The sequence below is a fragment of the Bubalus bubalis genome, chromosome 12, assembly GCF_019923935.1.
Source record: "Bubalus bubalis isolate 160015118507 breed Murrah chromosome 12, NDDB_SH_1, whole genome shotgun sequence".
Lineage (NCBI taxonomy): Eukaryota > Metazoa > Chordata > Mammalia > Artiodactyla > Bovidae > Bubalus > Bubalus bubalis.
Window position 1 is genome coordinate 38,006,342 of NC_059168.1, and position 13,090 is coordinate 38,019,431.

A 13,090-nucleotide genomic window follows, 5' to 3' on the forward strand; every position below is an offset into this window, starting at 1 on the left:
ATAAAATAAAAGGGATTAAATTTAATCATATTTCTTTAGGAGAGATAGGCTGGTGTAGTTTAAAATACATATTTTACCAAAGCATTTCACATCTTGGAATAATTTACTAAATGTACCTTAAGGAGTAGGTAGATTTAGTTCTGGAAAGTAAAAAAATGTTCAGTTTGAGATCAACATGTATATGCATGGCAGAGTCCCCTCACTGTTTACCTGAAACTACCACAACATTGTTAATCGGCTCTACCCCAATACAAAATAAAAACTTTAAAGTCTGGGGAAAAATATGATGTGGATTTGTGTGTGTGCACTCATGTTGGAATAATTTATAAGTGAAATTTAGTTCTGCCTTCTCCACATCACCTTTGCATTCATTTGAATCTCTCATATTTATGAGGTTAAATAGCACAGATGAAAAGATTATGAAATTTTGGCATTCTTCAACAACTGAAGACTCTAAGCTTCATTTAAAAATATCTAAAATTTGTAATTCCTAGATGATAGACTTTGCATAAAAACTGAGAGAGGTTTTGGGGTGTCTGAACCATCACTGTGGTAGACCCATGGAAGTGCTTTGGAGGAAATAGTGGGCCAAAAGTCAGTACTAAAAATGAACCATCAGTAATTAGAATTTATTCCTAAATCCTGCCTTCCCTTTAAGAGGCACAGAGAGTTGCCCCGGGTGTATTGCCTTTCATCTTCCTTTATTTTCAAGCATAATTGCTGCACTTACACTACCCAGTATATTAATGTAGGAAGCTCAGGTTATAAGAGAGTTGTCCTCAGATATCAGCTTTGGTTAGCTGGGTGTGGAAAAGACAAGAGGGATTCTTTCCAAGAGAAAGAGGGAGGGGAGATAAAGAATCCCCGAGGGGTGCCTGGCTGTTTATTGGATAATAACCTATAAAAGCATCCACTTACATAATTCTTATTATCCGGGTTTAAAGTTCTGGCAAAATTTTTGTTATTATTTTTATGTCTGTTTTGAAAATTTTTATTGCTATTTTCAAATCAGTGATTACAACTCTGTTCTTTCTAGGCACTATGCAAAGGTACAGCAATCTTTCTTTGAAATTATCTGCTTTTTTTGGTGTGTCTTTTATTATTTTCTCATATGCACTTGATGAAAACATGTCTACTGGGGTTTCTTCAGAGCTTTATGACTCGCTAATACAGAAATGACAGCAGAATTCCTATTGTTTTATGTCAAGAACATTTGCCAGCATTTGCAGTGATAACAGCCCTGAGAGATACAGCAATGTGAGATTCAGATGTGGCAAGTTTCCTCAGTACATGCTGGCGGAAGATCAAGGGCTTGGGTTGGCTGCTGCATTTTCTAAAGGAGGCCTCACCAGTGACTGTGGCTTTTTTTTCTGAGACATCCCTTTGCAAACTGCCTCCACCCCATCGCATTCCTGATGTGATTTCCTTCCTATTCGTTTTTTTTTTTTGGTCCTTCAGTTCTCTTTGATAAATAGGCTAACATTTCCAGTGGAATTAATATATCATTAAATAGCTTTCATACATAAAAGTTGTGCTCCCTGGACCAGTTCTTTTTTAAGAGCCAGGTTTGTTTACCTTCTAAGAAGGATAATTTAATAAAAGTATTAGGTGAATTACTGTTTATAATAGCCAGGACATGGAAGCAACCTAGATGTCCATCAGCAGATGAATGGATAAGAAAGCTGTGGTACATATACACAATGGAGTATTATTCAGCCATTAAAAAGAATACATTTGAATCAGTTCTAATGAGGTGGATGAAACTGGAGCCTATTATACAGAGTGAAGTAAGCCAGAAAGAAAAACACCAATACAGTATACTAACGCATATATATGGAATTTAGAAAGATGGTAACAATAACCCTGTGTACGAGACAGCAAAAGAGACACTGATGTATAGAACAGTCTTATGGACTCTGTGGGAGAGGGAGAGGGTGGGAAGATTTGGGAGAATGGCATTGAAACATGTAAAATATCATGTATGAAATGAGTTGCCAGTCCAGGTTCGATGCACGATACTGGATGCTTGGGGCTGGTGCACTGGGACGACCCAGAGGGATGGAATGGGGAGGGAGGAGGGAGGAGGGTTCAGGATGGGGAACACATGTAAACCTGTGGTGGATTCATTTTGATATTTGGCAAATCTAATACAGTTATGTAAAGTTTAAAAATAAAATAAAATTTAAAAAAAAAAAAAAAAAAGTATTAGGTGAATTAAAGTAATTTAATTAAAAAAAACCCAAAAAGCAAATAAAATGCCACCATCTCTACTGCCACTATATTCCTTTCTCTGTCAATAACAAACAAAACTGAAACAGGATTTACCTCACCTAGGGTTGACTGGTGATATTTTTAATATACTTTCTACTTACCTGGATTCACTTTTAGTTTTAATTCTTTCAGATGGGAAAACTCCCTGAAATTTAATAAAACACAGTTGCATGAAATCCCCTTCAAGAAATTATTCCAAAGGAGTTGAATGGATGCTTCATCTTATACCTTGAGCTGCCATCTGCTAGTAAATGAACAGGCTACATTTTCATTTATGGCTTTTCTGACTCGAGTTTAGAATATTTATCTCCTTTGCTCTTTGCAAGTTATGTAATGCTGAAGGATGTGTAGCTAGACCAGATTTCTCTGAACTATCTTCAATAAGACTGTAAATTTGTTGGTTTATTTAAATAACATGGTTTTTATTAATTTGAAAGTTGTTCTTTGAGATCCTGTTATTGTTTATTCACACATCTATACAAAATCATGCAAAAATAATTTTACATTGTTACACTCTTTTATGCTTATCTTTTCTACTTGTATGCATCTAAAATATATTACTATGCTAGAAACTCAAAGCAGAATATCCATCTCTGTGCAGATGCACCAGCAGACCTGGCTTTCCCAGGTATGTTTATAAAAGTCCTCTGTGGTGGGAATACCTTACTGGCAAAAGCAATTCTTTATTCATAAGGGAAACTACTCAGGTCAGCCACAGTTTCCCTGATAATCTAGGAAACAGTACTCTGGGGAGAGGAGTTTTTGTGTTGTTTTTAAACTATTTCTAAGTTATCTTTGACAGTTCAGCTCAGTAGGTTCTTTAGGTAGACAGTTATCATGGTTCTTGGGCCTTGAAACCAAGTTCTTTGAGGACAAGGTCTATGTATTACTTTTTTCCTGTATTCCTAGAATCTTACAGAGTGCATGAAACATGATGGGTTTTCAAAACATAATTGTTCAATAAATGGATGAATGAATCAAGGTTGTTTGCTAAGAATGGATGCCTATAGTTTAAAGAAAGTAGGGTCAGTGTTTTATCTCACAGAACTAAACATTTACAAGACAGAGTAACAGGTAAAATGTAAGAAACACACCAAAATGTCAGCAAATGGAAATGGCTATAAAGTAACAGAGTAGAGAAATACAGAAGCTAGGAAGAAAAAGGCAGCATCAGAGGTGGAAGGCTGGCCCAAGGAGGTGAATTTTGAGCTGCATTTTGAAAAAGGTAAGGTATGTGGATTGGCAGAAATAGGAGGCTAGGGGTTTTTTTGTGGCTCAGTGGTAAAGAATCTGCCTGCCAATGCAGGAGACATGGTTTCAGTCCCTGGTCAGGGGAAGATCTCACATGCCATGGAGCAGCTAAGCCCATGTGCCACAACTACTGAGCCTGTGCTCTAGAGCCCAGAAGCTGCAAACCACTGAAGCCCACACACCCCAAAGCCTGTGTTCCACAACAAAAGAAGCCACTGCAATGAGAAGCCCACACACTGCAGCTAGAGAGAAGCCTGTGCTGCAATGAAGACCCAGCACAGCCAAAAATAAATAAAACAACACATGTGAAAAAAATTTAAAAAGAAAAAGAAATAGGAGGCTATTTCTAGGCAGAAGGGAGATCACATTAGAAAATTCTGATAAGATAGAAGTGGTTTGCATGAGAAGAACGGCAGCCAGCTGGAGTCAGCATGGCTGGAGGTACTGTGTATGAGGAGTTTGGTGCAGTGCCTGGTTAAAGGCACTCATAAAATGGTAACTCAAGTCATGAGCAAAATTCAAGGCCTTAGGGTGTGATTGGGCTTCCCAGGTGGTACAGTGGTAAAGAATCCACCTGCCAATAAGGAGATGCGAGAGACGTGGGTTTGCTCCCTGGCTTGGGAAGATATCCTGGAGGAGGAAATGGCAACCCACTCCAGTATTCTTGCCTGGAAAATCCCATGGACAGAGGAGCCTGGTGGCCTACACTCCATGGGGTTGCAAAGAGTTGGACACGACTGAGCACGGCACAGAGCACAGAGTAAAGGTGTGATTAGAGTTTAGATTGAACACCACAGGGAGCAGCTCTGAACTATGTAGACACAGCCTAATGTAAACATTACCAAAGTACAAAATAATAGAATGTGCTTCCTAAAATATCACGACACATAAATCAACTCACATTTCATCATTCTAATGTATTAAGAATAGCTAATGGCAATATTTGGTGATTCCCTCATTTTTCAAAAATGTGCCCACACTCTCCCTTCTAGTGATTTATACTATTGTAGGTCCCTCTCTTGCTGACTTTGGCATCATCACTGTGTTAAATAATCCAGCTGATCTTCGCTCAGCTCTCACTCCTAGCCTTTTTATCGCACTGATCCCCAGTCTATGGAACTGCATATTTGGTTTTCTCTCAGAGTTAGTAGAGGCAACTGTGTCCACATCTCTGTGGTGTCCATTAAGTCCCTGCTTAGGCCCTCATTCTCTATGTTTTTGGCTCCTGCCCTTCAGTATGACTCATATTTCCCAAACCCCTGACTCATGCTGCTTTCTCTCTCTTATGCAACATTTTAATCTTTGCAATGTTCTTTCCATAATTTGATAACTTACCACGACATGGAGTTACTTCAGTGTGTTTTCATGGGCAAAGATTTTGTGTACCTTAAACGTTCTATACTACCACTTATACTTTTCTTATGCTGCTTTACATTAAGGGAATAATTTATAACTACTTTGGAATAAGCCACCATTCACCAGATGTTGTATTTGATGAGAATGCACTGAAATAGAAATAAGGGACTGAAATTATTTTTATTCTGTCACTGCCTCTGTGATCTAGGGCCATGACATCAATTCCTTTTCTGTTTCTCTGTCTATAAAATGGACTGTCTGTCCTTAATGATATGCACAGATTTTTAAAAGTTCAGAATTTTCAAAATACATCTTTTTAATTCCAGACCATAAATCCTTAGAGTAAAATAACCAGATCTTTACTAGTTCCGAGTGGCCACTGTAAATATTATTTAACAGCAAAGTAAAGGTAATGGTTAAATTCAAGTTGCTGCTATTTCTTGATCTTTGTGGCTCTAAAACCTTATTATGTCTTTACCAACAATACTAATTTAATCTCATAAATGGAATGAAGTAGTAGTAAAAGGTTAAAATTCATATTTGCTGTAAGGAGGAGTTTCTTTACTCCTGGCTGCTTTCTTCTCTCCCTCTCTCCCTCCCCCTTTCTTTCTTTTCTTTTTTCCTTCTTTTTTTTTCTATAGTGACAGGATAATAAATTAGTTCCCAGCAAAGTACACTTTCTACTTAATCTATGAAACTTTTTGAAGAAAAGAGATTCATTGGGTGAAGATCTTACAGTTGTTTTGGATATTAATCTTATTTTTCAATACGATCCTGGAAGGTAGCATCTATTTTAGCAAGTGCTGAGGCATTGCTATTTTACTGCTGTTTCATCCATTAATGGCTATTGATAGTGATATCCTGAGTAATCAAGGCATTATATTTATGTTGACTGAAATCTGATTAAGGATAAGATGTGTAATATTTTATATGACTTCATATACAAATTTGTTAAAATTCTAAAATTAACTACTGTAAAAATAGGTAAATATTTAATAGTATTTAAACATCTATTATTTGTTTAGGAAATAAGACCTACAAGCCTCTGATTTTATCCTAATAACAATCCTGTAGAATAATGGTCTCATTATCCACAATTATTGGATGAGGCAGGAGGATGCCACTGAAATGTAGGTTGGTAAGTGACCTGCTCAAGGTAACACAGAACAGAGAAATCTTGGAGTCAAGAAAGATTTCTCTTTTGCTTCTGTAATTTAGGTCTCCAGAAAGGCTTATTTCTTTCTGGATAGTTCTGGAGAGTAGAAGTTCTACTGTATACACACACACACACACACACACACATATAAAAAATATATATATTTCTTATAATATATTATATATACAATTTTTCTTAGAATTAAAGAGAGTGTTGTTAATCATTAGGGCATTGAATCCTCCTTTGCATCTTTCTGCTCCATCAGAGTAACATTCATAGCTCTCCAAGTCTTCCGTTTCCCTCCCCAGTCCTTAGCCAATTATCAACAATTTTTGTCAAAGACTTTCTATTTCCCTTGCTGCTTCTTTAATAGTACTGGAATCAGATTTATCTGGGACAAATGCCCAGTTCTAGTTAGCTTTTCACCCTTCTGAAATTATCAGCTAGAATTCACCCAAGCTAAGCAGTTCTAGTGGGGAAAATAAATACTGACATTGAGTAACAAAAGAGGACTGTCTTTGTTGATGGCCAGCAGTAGATTTATAGTTCTAGATTCTTATCTGTTCTGGCAAGACAGATTGTTAATAGTTTGGTGTGCTTTAAATGATAAACAAATATATCACCACAATCAAAAAATATCAGCTTCCCAGATAGTTCATTTTTTCATTTTAGAAGAGTAGTCAATCAAGTCTACTGGAAGTCCTTGGTACTGCACTGCGTTCTAACAGAACCTTGAAATGTGCTATTACCATGTGGAAAAGTCATGGTATTTGTACTTGGAGTTGCCTTGTCAGCCCGGATAGTGGATTTGCACTACAAATGACCTTCTTTCACCTAGTTTCCTCTGTCTAGAGGTGTTCCTTTGCAAGATGTTGGATGAGATTAAACATGAGGTTCATATCTAACCTCATGAAGTCATATCTAACATTCATGAATGTGAGGGAGAAAATCAACTGGTAAACATGAATGATCAACTTGTGACTCATCTCTACTACAAACAAACCAAATGGACCATCAGGCCAAAACAAGACAGCAAGCAAGGACTCAAAGACCTTAATCCTCATTCTTCAGCTCTTTTTGCACCCTGTCAAAGTGAAGCTTATTACTTTCAGAGTCTTTAGGGAAATACATTTTCTACTGGTAAATGGTTGTTAATTGTCAGGAGTGTTCTCTGGAATCTCTGTGAATATGTCACATCCTGGTAAACTCTCTTTTTTCTTCTTAATCTTAATAATCCATTAAAAATATTTGAGAAAAGATGACCCTGGTATTTGAATGATATTACAATCAATCATTAATCTATAATCATTAATACAGTGGAGGTAAAACTGTGTTTTGAAACAAGCAGCACCATCAGTTTTTGTTCTAGGGTGGCTCAGTACCAGGAATAAAGGATTCTGTGTCAAAGTTCAAGTCCATCGCATACATGTCAAGGACCTACTTCACACTGAATGGCCTTCAGAGGAGTTGTGATCCCATTTTATTAGGGGATGCCTTTGCATTGACTGAGAAGGGAATGGCAACCCACCCCAGTATTCTTGCCTGGAGAATTCCATGGACAGAGGAGCTTGGTGGGCGATGTCCATGGGGTCACAAAGAGTTGGACATGACTGAGAGATTTTCACCTCACTTGCACTTATATTTCAATTGTGTTTTCTGGTGCCCCACTACTTCATCTTGCCCCTCCCACCTCCCTCCTATTTCCAGCTCCAGATCACACCACTGGAGAGTGATGAACTGAATGGAGACTGAGTACATTCGAAGGAGTCCACCATGCCTTCCCTGAACACTGTGATTTGACTCCTGGCCCCAATCCTTGAGGCCTTAACAGCCAGATTAGTCAGCCTCTCTAGCCCAAGGCACACACATTCCTGGCTTACTCCTTCAGCCCAGTCATCACTTGAGGTCACATAAGCCGCTGGCTATGGCAATGCCAATTATAACAAGCATGGCTTGAGGACCTCCTAATTGTATGAGACCAGTTACATTATACTTGTTGTTCATTTAACAGTAAACAGCTTTTGTGCCCACTGAATTGAGGCACACTACTAAATTTGCTGAATGTAACTTGGCAATACGTCTCCAAATCATTAACTACCTACGACTTTGAAAATAAAGTATATCTTTGTGCCTCTTGCCTTCAGAGCATGTTCCGTTCTTGTGTGTACTTTCCTACCCATTTCATTACACTGTACTTATGATGCTTCTGCATAATGTTTCCCCATATGCCTGAATACCCTCACAGTTTTCTGAATTCCAAATGGATAAGTAGGATGAAGTGAGGTGTGTGACACCAAATTTGTACTGAATTTCCTTTTCTTTTTCATTCAAAATTTCAGCACAATGAAAAGCAATGAAAGGATAAATATGTGTGTAAATCTTAATACTGTCTTTATAAAACAATAATAGTAAGGTCTTTTGTGATTTATAAAAAATTAGAATTATACGAAATTTAGAAAGATGGTGACGACAACCCTGTATGCGAGACAGCAAAAGAGACCCAGATGTATAGAACAGTCTTTTGGACTCTGTGGGAGAGGGAGGGGGGGATGATTTGGGAGAATGGCATTAAAACATGTATAATATCATATAAGAAACCAATCGCCAGTCCATGTTTTATGCAGGATACAGGAAGCTTGGGGCTGGTGCACTGGGATGACCCAGAGGGATGGTATGGGGAGGGAGGTGGGAGGGGTTCAGGATGGGGAACACATGTACACCCATGGCGGATGCATGTTGATGTATGGCAAAACCAATACAATATTGTAAAGTAAAAAAATAATAATAATAAAAAAAATTTTTTTTAATTAGAATTAAAATACATGGGAATAAAGTGCATATGCTGGCAGGAATATAAATGGAGTTTAAGTATTTTAAAGTCCTGCTATAGTCTGGGAAGAGGTAAAACCAATAAATAAGACCAATTTATTCTGGACTTTGATAAGTCAAGAATATATGTTAAAGTATTCCCTAGGGAAAGCACTAAAAGGAATAGTAAAAGAGTATAAAACTCAAATCTAATACAGGGGAGAATGGAATAATACAAAATAGTCCATCATTTTAGTTTGAAAGCAAAAAAGAAAGGAAATAAAAACAAACTATAATATGCAGAATGAAAAAAAAAGGCAAATAGTAAAATGGTAGCATAAACCTAAACTTATCAATAGTTACATTAAAGGTAAGTGAATTAAATGGTCTTATGAAAACCAAAAGTTCTCAGGTTGATTACAAAAACAAAACCCAAATATGCTGTTTCAAGAGAAATGATTTAAATATAAGGACACAGGTAGATTAAAGAAAAAAGATGGAAAATATACTATGTAAACACTAACCCAAAGAAAGTTGGCTTTGCAATATTAATATCAGACAAAGTTGACTTTAAGGGAAAAAAAGATTAGAAAGGACAAAAAATAATACTGTGTAATGATAAAAGTTTATAGTTCACCAGAAAAATGTAGAAATTCTAAATTTAACTGCATTTAATCACATAGCCTCAATATAGATAAAGCAAACAAGTCAAACTAAAGGGCAAATGGCTATATACAGTAAAAGATTTTAACAATCTGTCCCAGTAACTAAAAGAATAAACACACATTTGCAAAAATGAATAGAAAATATGAATAACATGGTTAAAATCTTTGAACTGACATGTATAGAACACTGTACAGAATATATAACCTTTTCAAATATTGAGAAAGCATTAATGGAAAATAACTATATGCTGGTGTTAAGTCTAAATAAACTTCAAAAATTGCAATATACAGATTTTATTCTCTAACTGCAAGGCAAGTAAGATAGAAACAGCAACAATAATGATGACAAAACTAGAAAAATCACTCTCTTTTCGAAAAGAAGAAATACACTTCAAAAGAGCTCATGATTTAAAGAAGATAACAAAATTGAAATTTAAGACTATTTCAAACTAAGTGAAAATGAAAATGTTACATACCAAAGCCTGAGGTGGGGAAAATGCCAGCCTACTCTCCTTACATCATCCTTATCTTCCCCCCACGCTGTATCCACTTTACAAAATGAAATTTGTATCTGAGCTAGTCTGCTGTGAGAGTGACTTGAGGATTTTGAAGGTCTGCTTAAAGAAGAAGGAAAAGATCTTGACCATGTCTTTCCAAAGAGCAGAACTAGAATAAATAGAAATCCAAGGAAGGCAGATTTTAGTTCAGTGAAAGAAAAAAATGTTGTGGTCATTGAACATTTTAAGATATTAAGAGATAACGAGGTTCCTATCACTGGAAATATGCAACTGGTGTAACTTTAATCCCAGTAGTGTGTGTGTATGTGTGTGGCGGGGGCAGGGGTGGGATTTGACCAGTTATCTGTGTTTAAAGATGGTGTTAAGGTACTGCGTGCAAATATTAACAGTTTCTAAATCTGGATGGTGGGTGATCAATGTTCATTGTATTATACATTCAACTTTAAGTTTGAAAATTTTGTTAAAAACACTGAAAAATAGGTGCTGCATCTACCCAGTGTAGAAAGTTGTGAGGATTCAATAAGATTGAATATTTATATTTTCTCTCTTTCACATATGGTGTACATACATATATCTTTGTATATACACAATATACATTGTGATGTTTACTTTTATACTTTTATAATTTTTGCTCTAACATCTGAAAAACTTACTCTATGACAAAGTATAACAAGGAAAGATCCCATCTTAAGTGTTTTATTTTTCATTCTCTCTTCCTTGAGCAAGGAAGTACTTAAGAAATCCTAGACTTGTTATTCGGAGAAGGCAATGGCACCCCACTCCAGTACTCTTGCCTGGAAAATCCCATGAACGGAGGAGCCTGGTGGGCTGCAGTCCATGGGGTCGCTAAGAGTCGGACACGACTGAGTGACTTCCCTTTCACTTTTCACTTTCATGCATTGGAGAAGGAAATGGCAACCCACTCCAGTGTTCTTACCTGGAGAATCCCAGGGACCGGGGAGCCTGGTGGGCTGCCGTCTATGGGGTCGCACAGAGTTGGACACGACTGAAGTGACTTAGCAGCAGCAGCAGCAGCACCAGACTTGTTATTATACTAATATATACTATGTTATGCTATGCTAAGTCACTTCAGTCGTGTCCGACTCTGTGCGACCCCATAGACGGCAGCCCACCAGGCTCCCCGGTCCCTGGGATTCTCCAGGCAAGAACACTAGAGTGGGTTGCCATTTGCTTCTCCGGTGCATGAAAGTGAAAAGTGAAAGTGAAGTTGCTCAGTCGTGTCCAACTGGTAGCGACTCCATGGACTGCAGCCTACCAGGCTCCTCCGTCCATGGGATTTTCCAGGCAAGAGTACTGGAGTGGGGTGCCATTGCCTTCTCCGAATATATACTATATGTTATAGTTATACTATACTATACTATACTATATAATATACTATATATTATTAGTATATATAGTTTACTAACAAATACTAACAAAATATATACAGTATACTAACAAATTCCTTGTTAGTTTTAAGAATTTTTCAGGAAGGAAGACTGCAGACTTTATCATATTAAGGCAGAAGATTATTCAGTGTTCAAAATGTTAAATGCAAGCAACTATCAGCTTGTGCCCAAGTGTTTCATGTGTCATCATACCAAGTAAGATTTGACTTTTTGGTTTTGTTCCAAACTGATACTATAGTTACCATTTCCTCCAAGTTATTCATGAATTATCATGCATACTTGAATTTAATTTGCTGATAAATTGTGTTTGACCTACATAAACTATAGGATATCCCCTTACCCAGTGTTAAAACACTTTTAGTGATGTGAAGCAATAGCATTCAAATAACTCCTGATTATTAGTTCAAAGAGTACCTAAAGGCAATAGGGGACAAAATAAAATACTGTTCCCTAGAACTATGACCTGGTAAGTTTTGATGCTAAAGATTTCTCAAGCTGCCATATAAATAGTCTTTGGACTTTTAAAATGAGTTTGGGGCATTTTACCCTCCATTTCCATTAGAAGCAAAAATATTATATATTCTCCGAAATTTCTTTCAGTTTTAAAAATCTGAAATTAAAGCTCACTTTGCTGAATTCCTGAACGCTGTTGTAAAACGGATTCATTTTCCAGCTCTTATCGCTTCTACCCTTTCTAACACACAATATTGGATCCTGGAAAACCTGAAAAACACGCTCTTGCTTCTTGAGAGCCATGACTGTTTCTTCATCCCTTGTTTTTCATTTTCCCCTCCTCCTAATCTGTAGAATCAAAGGAGGATTTAAAATGGACTCATCTTTCTGAACAGGATTAAATGGCTCTGTTAGCAGAGGGGGATGCATAGAAAGTTCTCTTCAATGTTTAGGCAGTAGTGTGTACCTGCAAAGTTACATACCTGCCCAGAATTTAGAAAAGCTTAATGCTTGATTGCCAGCTTAAACTCTGAAAAAAAGTCTTGTGGGGAAACATGCCCTGTACACGGTTTCTGTCTATAGACTACAAAGGGAGGTGGACCTGTGCCAGTTATGTGTTAAAGGTAGATGCCAAACTTAGTCTTTGAGAGAATTTCTTGGCATGAATAAACATAGATGAGAAAAAAGTTTATGTTCTTAGATCTGTTATATACACTTAAAATGGTTACCGCATGGAGCACATCCATAGTCTATCATATTCCAAGTTTTCATTTTAGAAGAAAAATGGAAAAATTGAGTAATTCATATTGTTAATTTTAAAATTAGCCTAGAATTATTTCTCCCTAGAAATATAACTATTTGTTTATGGAAACCTTTAAATGAAAACCTTTGACTTCAGGCACATATATGGTCAATGTGGATGACTGTGAAGCTGCCAGATAGCTGTAAGGAGGTCCTCTATCAGTGACCGTCACCTACAGATCTCTTTCCATGGCTTTTGGAATTTGAATAGCCATACTATTTTCTCTTCACTTTCTGCCATAAGGGTGGTGTCATCTGCATATCTGAGGTTACTGATATTTCTCCCAGAAATCTTGATTCCAGCTTGTGCTACTTCCAAAGCCTCTTGTGGAAAGTGATAGAGAAGAGTGAAAAAGTTGACTTAAAGCTCAACATTCAGAAAACGAAGATCATGGCATCTGG

General features: G+C 37.0%; 1 protein-coding gene across 5 annotated transcripts in view; it reads right to left on the reverse strand.

Annotated features, from left to right (window-relative positions):
* Window positions 1-13,090, reverse strand: part of EFEMP1 (EGF containing fibulin extracellular matrix protein 1) — a 72,611-nt gene that overhangs the window by 18,467 nt on the left and 41,054 nt on the right. The gene's annotated exons all lie outside the window — the stretch shown is intronic.